This window comes from Lissotriton vulgaris, unplaced genomic scaffold (genome assembly GCF_964263255.1).
Source record: "Lissotriton vulgaris unplaced genomic scaffold, aLisVul1.2 SCAFFOLD_170, whole genome shotgun sequence".
NCBI classification, from domain to species: domain Eukaryota; kingdom Metazoa; phylum Chordata; class Amphibia; order Caudata; family Salamandridae; genus Lissotriton; species Lissotriton vulgaris.
The window spans coordinates 617,956-627,462 of record NW_028241432.1 but is presented as its reverse complement, the minus strand read 5'-3'; positions in this window follow the sequence as shown (position 1 = coordinate 627,462).

The window sequence follows — 9,507 nt, the reverse complement described above, 5'->3', positions numbered from 1 at the left end:
AAGTAAAACTAGCTAAAATGTGCCTGGCTGCTATTCACTGAAAAGCTCATTCTGCTTACATTTTTGGCATACGGTTGCTCCTACAGGGTCAGCTGAGCAGCGAATTTCTATTTAACCACCTGCTATCATGAGAGACCTCAGGGCTGCATGTTTTGAGCCCAGTACTGATCCTGAAAAGAGTTTCCAACCCCAGTTACAAGTAAAACTAGCTAAAATTTGCCTGGCTGCTCTTCACTGAAAAGCTCATTCTGCGTACATTTTTGGCATACGTTTGCTCCTACAGGGTCAGCTGATCAGCGAATTTCTATTTAACCACCTGCTATCATGAGAGACCTCAAGGCTGCATGTTTTGAGCCCAGTACTGAGCCCGAAAAGCGTTTCCAACCTCACTTACAATTAAAACTAGCTAAAATGTGCCTGTCTGCTTTTCACTGAAAAGCTCATTCTGCTTACATTTTTAGCATACGGTTGCTCCTACAGGGTCAGCTGAGCAGCGAATTTCTATTTAACCACCTGCTATCATGAGAGACCTCAGGGCTGCATGTTTTTAGCCCAGTACTGACCCTGAAAAGCGTTTCCAACCCCACTTACAAGTAAAACTAGCCAAAATGTGCCTGGCTGCTATTCACTGAAAAGCTCATTCTGCTTACATTTTTGGCACACGGTTGCTCCTACAGGGTCAGCTGAGCAGCGAATTTCTATTTAACCACCTGCTATCATGAGAGACCTCAGGGCTGCATGTTTTTAGCCCAGTACTGATCCTGAAAAGCGTTTCCAACCCCACTTACAAGTAAAACTAGCCAAAATGTGCCTGGCTGCTATTCACTGAAAAGCTCATTCTGCTTACATTTTTGGCATACGGTTGCTCCTACAGGGTCAGCTGAGCAGCGAATTTCTATTTAACCACCTGCTATCATGAGAGACCTCAGGGCTGCATGTTTTGAGCCCAGTACTGATCCTGAAAAGAGTTTCCAACCCCAGTTACAAGTAAAACTAGCTAAAATGTGCCTGGCTGCTATTCACTGAAAAGCTCATTCTGCTTACATTTTTGGCATACGTTTGCTCCTACAGGGTCAGCTGAGCAGCGAATTTCTATTTAACCACCTGCTATCATGAGAGACCTCAGGGCTGCATGTTTTGAGCCCAGTACTGATCCTGAAAAGCGTTTCCAACTCCACTTACAAGTAAAACTAGCTAAAATGTGCCTGGCTGCTATTCACTGAAAAGCTCATTCTGCTTACATTTTTGGCACACGGTTGCTCCTACAGGGTCAGCTGAGCAGCGAATTTCTATTTAACCACCTGCTATCATGAGAGACCTCAGGGCTGCATGTTTTTAGCCCAGTACTGAGCCCGAAAAGCGTTTCCAACCTCACTTACAATTAAAACTAGCTAAAATGTGCCTGTCTGCTTTTCACTGAAAAGCTCATTCTGCTTACATTTTTAGCATACGGTTGCTCCTACAGGGTCAGCTGAGCAGCGAATTTCTATTTAACCACCTGCTATCATGAGAGACCTCAGGGCTGCATGTTTTTAGCCCAGTACTGATCCTGAAAAGCGTTTCCAACCCCACTTACAAGTAAAACTAGCCAAAATGTGCCTGGCTGCTATTCACTGAAAAGCTCATTCTGCTTACATTTTTGGCACACGGTTGCTCCTATAGGGTCAGCTGAGCAGCGAATTTCTATTTAACCACCTGCTATCATGAGAGACCTCAGGGCTGCATGTTTTTAGCCCAGTACTGATCCTGAAAAGCGTTTCCAACCCCACTTACAAGTAAAACTAGCCAAAATGTGCCTGGCTGCTATTCACTGAAAAGCTCATTCTGCTTACATTTTTGGCATACGGTTGCTCCTACAGGGTCAGCTGAGCAGCGAATTTCTATTTAACCACCTGCTATCATGAGAAACCTCAGGGCTGCATGTTTTGAGCCCAGTACTGATCCTGAAAAGAGTTTCCAACCCCAGTTACAATTAAAACTAGCTAAAATGTGCCTGGCTGCTATTCACTGAAAAGCTCATTCTGCTTACATTTTTGGCATACGTTTGCTCCTACAGGGTCAGCTGAGCAGCGAATTTCTATTTAACCACCTGCTATCATGAGAGACCTCAGGGCTGAATGTTTTGAGCCCAGTACTGATCCTGAAAAGCGTTTCCAACTCCACTTACAAGTAAAACTAGCTAAAATGTGCCTGGCTGCTATTCACTGAAAAGCTCATTCTGCTTACATTTTTGGCACACGGTTGCTCCTACAGGGTCAGCTGAGCAGCGAATTTCTATTTAACCACCTGCTATCATGAGAGACCTCAGGGCTGCATGTTTTTAGCCCAGTACTGAGCCCGAAAAGCGTTTCCAACCTCACTTACAATTAAAACTAGCTAAAATGTGCCTGTCTGCTTTTCACTGAAAAGCTCATTCTGCTTACATTTTTAGCATACGGTTGCTCCTACAGGGTCAGCTGAGCAGCGAATTTCTATTTAACCACCTGCTATCATGAGAGACCTCAGGGCTGCATGTTTTGAGCCCAGTACTGATCCTGAAAAGCGTTTCCAACCCCACTTACAAGTAAAACTAGCTAAAATGTGCCTGGCTGCTATTCACTGAAAAGCTCATTCTGCTTACATTTTTGGCATACGGTTGCTCCTACAGGGTCAGCTGAGCAGCGAATTTCTATTTAACCACCTGCTATCATGAGAGACCTCAGGGCTGCATGTTTTGAGCCGAGTACTGATCCTGAAAAGCGTTTCCAACCCCACTTAACAGGAAAACTAGCTAAAATGTGCCTGGCTGCTATTCACTGAAAAGCTCATTCTGTGTACATTTTTGGCATATGTTTGCTCCTGCTGGGTCAGCCAAGTGGCAAATTTCTACTTAACCACCTGCTATCATGAGAGACCTTAAGGCTGCATGTTTTGAGCCGAGTACTGAGCCTGAAAAGCGTTTCCAACTCCACTTACAAGTAAAACTAGCTAAAATTTGCCTGGCTGCTCTTCACTGAAAAGCTCATTCTGCGTACATTTTTGGCATACATTTGCTCCTGCCGGGTCAGCTGAGCAGCGAATTTCTATTTAACCACCTGCTATCATGAGAGACCTCAGGGCTGCATGTTTTGAGCCCAGTACTGATCCTGAAAAGCGTTTCCAACTCCACTTACAAGGAAAACTAGCTAAAATGTGCGTGGCTGCTCTTCACCAAAAAGCTCATTCTGCGTACATTTTTGGAATACGTTTGCTCCTGCTGGGTCAGCCAAGTGGCAAATTTCTACTTAACCACCTGCTATCATGAGAGACCTCAGGGCTGCATGTTTTGAGCCCAGTACTGAGCCTGAAAAGCGTTTCCAACTCCACTTACAAGTAAAACTAGCTAAAATTTGCCTGGCTGCTCTTCACTGAAAAGCTCATTCTGCGTAAATTTTTGGCATACGTTTGCTCCTACAGGGTCAGCTGATCAGCGAATTTCTATTTAACCACCTGCTATCATGAGAGACCTCAAGTCTGCATGTTGTGAGCCCAGTACTGAGCCCGAAAAGCGTTTCCAACCTCACTTACAAGTAAAACTAGCTAAAATGTGCCTGGCTGCTTTGCACTGAAAAGCTCATTCTGCTTACATTTTTGGCATACGGTTGCTCCTACAGGGTCAGCTGAGCAGCGAATTTCTATTTAACCACCTGCTATCATGAGAGACCTCAGGGCTGCATGTTTTGAGCCCAGTACTGATCCTGAAAAGCGTTTCCAACCCCACTTACAAGTAAAACTAGCTAAAATGTGCCTGGCTGCTATTCACTGAAAAGCTCATTCTGCTTACATTTTTGGCATACGGTTGCTCCTACAGGGTCAGCTGAGCAGCGAATTTCTATTTAACCACCTGCTATCATGAGAGACCTCAGGGCTGCATGTTTTGAGCCCAGTACTGATCCTGAAAAGCGTTTCCAACCCCACTTACAAGTAAAACTAGCTAAAATGTGCCTGGCTGCTATTCACTGAAAAGCTCATTCTGCTTACATTTTTGGCATACGGTTGCTCCTACAGGGTCAGCTGAGCAGCGAATTTCTATTTAACCACCTGCTATCATGAGAGACCTCAGGGCTGCATGTTATTAGCCCAGTACTGATCCTGAAAAGCGTTTCCAACCCCACTTACAAGTAAAACTAGCCAAAATGTGCCTGGCTGCTATTCACTGAAAAGCTCATTCTGCTTACATTTTTGGCATACGGTTGCTCCTACAGGGTCAGCTGAGCAGCGAATTTCTATTTAACCACCTGCTATCATGAGAGACCTCAGGGCTGCATGTTTTGAGCCCAGTACTGATCCTGAAAAGAGTTTCCAACCCCAGTTACAAGTAAAACTAGCTAAAATGTGCATGGCTGCTATTCACTGAAAAGCTCATTCTGCTTACATTTTTGGCATACGTTTGCTCCTACAGGGTCAGCTGAGCAGCGAATTTCTATTTAACCACCTGCTATCATGAGAGACCTCAGGGCTGCATGTTTTTAGCCCAGTACTGATCCTGAAAAGCGTTTCCAACCCCACTTACAAGTAAAACTAGCCAAAATGTGCCTGGCTGCTATTCACTGAAAAGCTCATTCTGCTTACATTTTTGGCACACGGTTGCTCCTACAGGGTCAGCTGAGCAGCGAATTTCTATTTAACCACCTGCTATCATGAGAGACCTCAGGGCTGCATGTTTTTAGCCCAGTACTGATCCTGAAAAGCGTTTCCAACTACAAGTAAAACTAGCCAAAATGTGCCTGGCTGCTATTCACTGAAAAGCTCATTCTGCTTACATTTTTGGCATACGGTTGCTCCTACAGGGTCAGCTGAGCAGCGAATTTCTATTTAACCACCTGCTATCATGAGAGACCTCAGGGCTGCATGTTTTGAGCCCAGTACTGATCCTGAAAAGAGTTTCCAACCCCAGTTACAAGTAAAACTAGCTAAAATGTGCCTGGCTGCTATTCACTGAAAAGCTCATTCTGCTTACATTTTTGGCACACGGTTGCTCCTACAGGGTCAGCTGAGCAGCGAATTTCTATTTAACCACCTGCTATCATGAGAGACCTCAGGGCTGCATGTTTTGAGCCGAGTACTGATCCTGAAAAGCGTTTCCAACCCCACTTAACAGGAAAACTAGCTAAAATGTGCCTGGCTGCTATTCACTGAAAAGCTCATTCTGTGTACATTTTTGGCATATGTTTGCTCCTGCTGGGTCAGCCAAGTGGCAAATTTCTACTTAACCACCTGCTATCATGAGAGACCTTAAGGCTGCATGTTTTGAGCCGAGTACTGAGCCTGAAAAGCGTTTCCAACTCCACTTACAAGTAAAACTAGCTAAAATTTGCCTGGCTGCTCTTCACTGAAAAGCTCATTCTGCGTACATTTTTGGCATACATTTGCTCCTGCCGGGTCAGCTGAGCAGCGAATTTCTATTTAACCACCTGCTATCATGAGAGACCTCAGGGCTGCATGTTTTGAGCCCAGTACTGATCCTGAAAAGCGTTTCCAACTCCACTTACAAGGAAAACTAGCTAAAATGTGCGTGGCTGCTCTTCACTAAAAAGCTCATTCTGCGTACATTTTTGGAATACGTTTGCTCCTGCTGGGTCAGCCAAGTGGCAAATTTCTACTTAACCACCTGCTATCATGAGAGACCTCAGGGCTGCATGTTTTGAGCCCAGTACTGATCCTGAAAAGAGTTTCAAACCCCACTTACAAGTAAAACTAGCTAAAATGTGCCTGGCTGCTATTCACTGAAAAGCTCATTCTGCTTACATTTTTGGCATACGGTTGCTCCTACAGGGTCAGCCTAGCAGCGAATTTCTATTTAACCACCTGCTATCATGAGAGACCTCAAGGCTGCATGTTTTGAGCCCAGTACTGAGCCTGAAAAGCGTTTCCAACTCCACTTACAAATAAAACTAGCTAAAATTTGCCTGGCTGCTCTTCACTGAAAAGCTCATTCTGCGTAAATTTTTGGCATACGTTTGCTCCTACAGGGTCAGCTGATCAGCGAATTTCTATTTAACCACCTGCTATCATGAGAGACCTCAAGGCTGCATGTTGTGAGCCCAGTACTGAGCCCGAAAAGCGTTTCCAACCTCACTTACAAGTAAAACTAGCTAAAATGTGCCTGGCTGCTTTTCACTGAAAAGCTCATTCTGCTTACATTTTTGGCATACGGTTGCTCCTACAGGGTCAGCTGAGCAGCGAATTTCTATTTAACCACCTGCTATCATGAGAGACCTCAGGGCTGCATGTTTTGAGCCCAGTACTGATCCTGAAAAGCGTTTCCAACCCCACTTACAAGTAAAACTAGCTAAAATGTGCCTGGCTGCTATTCACTGAAAAGCTCATTCTGCTTACATTTTTGGCATACGGTTGCTCCTACAGGGTCAGCTGAGCAGCGAATTTCTATTTAACCACCTGCTATCATGAGAGACCTCAGGGCTGCATGTTTTGAGCCCAGTACTGATCCTAAAAAGCGTTTCCAACTCCACTTACAAGTAAAACTAGCTAAAATGTGCCTGGCTGCTATTCACTGAAAAGCTCATTCTGCTTACATTTTTGGCACACGGTTGCTCCTACAGGGTCAGCTGAGCAGCGAATTTCTATTTAACCACCTGCTATCATGAGAGACCTCAGGGCTGCATGTTTTTAGCCCAGTACTGATCCTGAAAAGCGTTTCCAACCCCACTTACAAGTAAAACTAGCCAAAATGTGCCTGGCTGCTATTCACTGAAAAGCTCATTCTGCTTACATTTTTGGCATACGGTTGCTCCTACAGGGTCAGCTGAGCAGCGAATTTCTACTTAACCACCTGCTATCATGAGAGACCTTAAGGCTGCATGTTTTGAGCCCAGTACTGATCCTGAAAAGCGTTTCCAACTCCACTTACAAGTAAAACTAGCTAAAATTTGCCTGGCTGCTCTTCACTGAAAAGCTCATTCTGCGTACATTTTTGGCATACATTTGCTCCTGCCGGGTCAGCTGAGCAGCGAATTTCTATTTAACCACCTGCTATCATGAGAGACCTCAGGGCTGCATGTTTTGAGCCCAGTACTGATCCTGAAAAGCGTTTCCAACTCCACTTACAAGGAAAACTAGCTAAAATGTGCGTGGCTGCTCTTCACTAAAAAGCTCATTCTGCGTACATTTTTGGAATACGTTTGCTCCTGCTGGGTCAGCCAAGTGGCAAATTTCTACTTAACCACCTGCTATCATGAGAGACCTCAGGGCTGCATGTTTTGAGCCCAGTACTGATCCTGAAAAGAGTTTCAAACCCCACTTACAAGTAAAACTAGCTAAAATGTGCCTGGCTGCTATTCACTGAAAAGCTCATTCTGCTTACATTTTTGGCATACGGTTGCTCCTACAGGGTCAGCCTAGCAGCGAATTTCTATTTAACCACCTGCTATCATGAGAGACCTCAAGGCTGCATGTTTTGAGCCCAGTACTGAGCCTGAAAAGCGTTTCCAACTCCACTTACAAATAAAACTAGCTAAAATTTGCCTGGCTGCTCTTCACTGAAAAGCTCATTCTGCGTAAATTTTTGGCATACGTTTGCTCCTACAGGGTCAGCTGATCAGCGAATTTCTATTTAACCACCTGCTATCATGAGAGACCTCAAGGCTGCATGTTGTGAGCCCAGTACTGAGCCCGAAAAGCGTTTCCAACCTCACTTACAAGTAAAACTAGCTAAAATGTGCCTGGCTGCTTTTCACTGAAAAGCTCATTCTGCTTACATTTTTGGCATACGGTTGCTCCTACAGGGTCAGCTGAGCAGCGAATTTCTATTTAACCACCTGCTATCATGAGAGACCTCAGGGCTGCATGTTTTGAGCCCAGTACTGATCCTGAAAAGCGTTTCCAACCCCACTTACAAGTAAAACTAGCTAAAATGTGCCTGGCTGCTATTCACTGAAAAGCTCATTCTGCTTACATTTTTGGCATACGGTTGCTCCTACAGGGTCAGCTGAGCAGCGAATTTCTATTTAACCACCTGCTATCATGAGAGACCTCAGGGCTGCATGTTTTGAGCCCAGTACTGATCCTAAAAAGCGTTTCCAACTCCACTTACAAGTAAAACTAGCTAAAATGTGCCTGGCTGCTATTCACTGAAAAGCTCATTCTGCTTACATTTTTGGCACACGGTTGCTCCTACAGGGTCAGCTGAGCAGCGAATTTCTATTTAACCACCTGCTATCATGAGAGACCTCAGGGCTGCATGTTTTTAGCCCAGTACTGATCCTGAAAAGCGTTTCCAACCCCACTTACAAGTAAAACTAGCCAAAATGTGCCTGGCTGCTATTCACTGAAAAGCTCATTCTGCTTACATTTTTGGCATACGGTTGCTCCTACAGGGTCAGCTGAGCAGCGAATTTCTATTTAACCACCTGCTATCATGAGAGACCTCAGGGCTGCATGTTTTGAGCCCAGTACTGATCCTGAAAAGAGTTTCCAACCCCAGTTACAAGTAAAACTAGCTAAAATTTGCCTGGCTGCTCTTCACTGAAAAGCTCATTCTGCGTACATTTTTGGCATACGTTTGCTCCTACAGGGTCAGCTGATCAGCGAATTTCTATTTAACCACCTGCTATCATGAGAGACCTCAAGGCTGCATGTTTTGAGCCCAGTACTGAGCCCGAAAAGCGTTTCCAACCTCACTTACAATTAAAACTAGCTAAAATGTGCCTGTCTGCTTTTCACTGAAAAGCTCATTCTGCTTACATTTTTAGCATACGGTTGCTCCTACAGGGTCAGCTGAGCAGCGAATTTCTATTTAACCACCTGCTATCATGAGAGACCTCAGGGCTGCATGTTTTTAGCCCAGTACTGATCCTGAAAAGCGTTTCCAACCCCACTTACAAGTAAAACTAGCCAAAATGTGCCTGGCTGCTATTCACTGAAAAGCTCATTCTGCTTACATTTTTGGCACACGGTTGCTCCTACAGGGTCAGCTGAGCAGCGAATTTCTATTTAACCACCTGCTATCATGAGAGACCTCAGGGCTGCATGTTTTTAGCCCAGTACTGATCCTGAAAAGCGTTTCCAACCCCACTTACAAGTAAAACTAGCCAAAATGTGCCTGGCTGCTATTCACTGAAAAGCTCATTCTGCTTACATTTTTGGCATACGGTTGCTCCTACAGGGTCAGCTGAGCAGCGAATTTCTATTTAACCACCTGCTATCATGAGAGACCTCAGGGCTGCATGTTTTGAGCCCAGTACTGATCCTGAAAAGAGTTTCCAACCCCAGTTACAAGTAAAACTAGCTAAAATGTGCCTGGCTGTTATTCACTGAAAAGCTCATTCTGCTTACATTTTTGGCATACGTTTGCTCCTACAGGGTCAGCTGGGCAGCGAATTTCTATTTAACCACCTGCTATCATGAGAGACCTCAGGGCTGCATGTTTTGAGCCCAGTACTGATCCTGAAAAGCGTTTCCAACTCCACTTACAAGTAAAACTAGCTAAAATGTGCCTGGCTGCTATTCACTGAAAAGCTCATTCTGCTT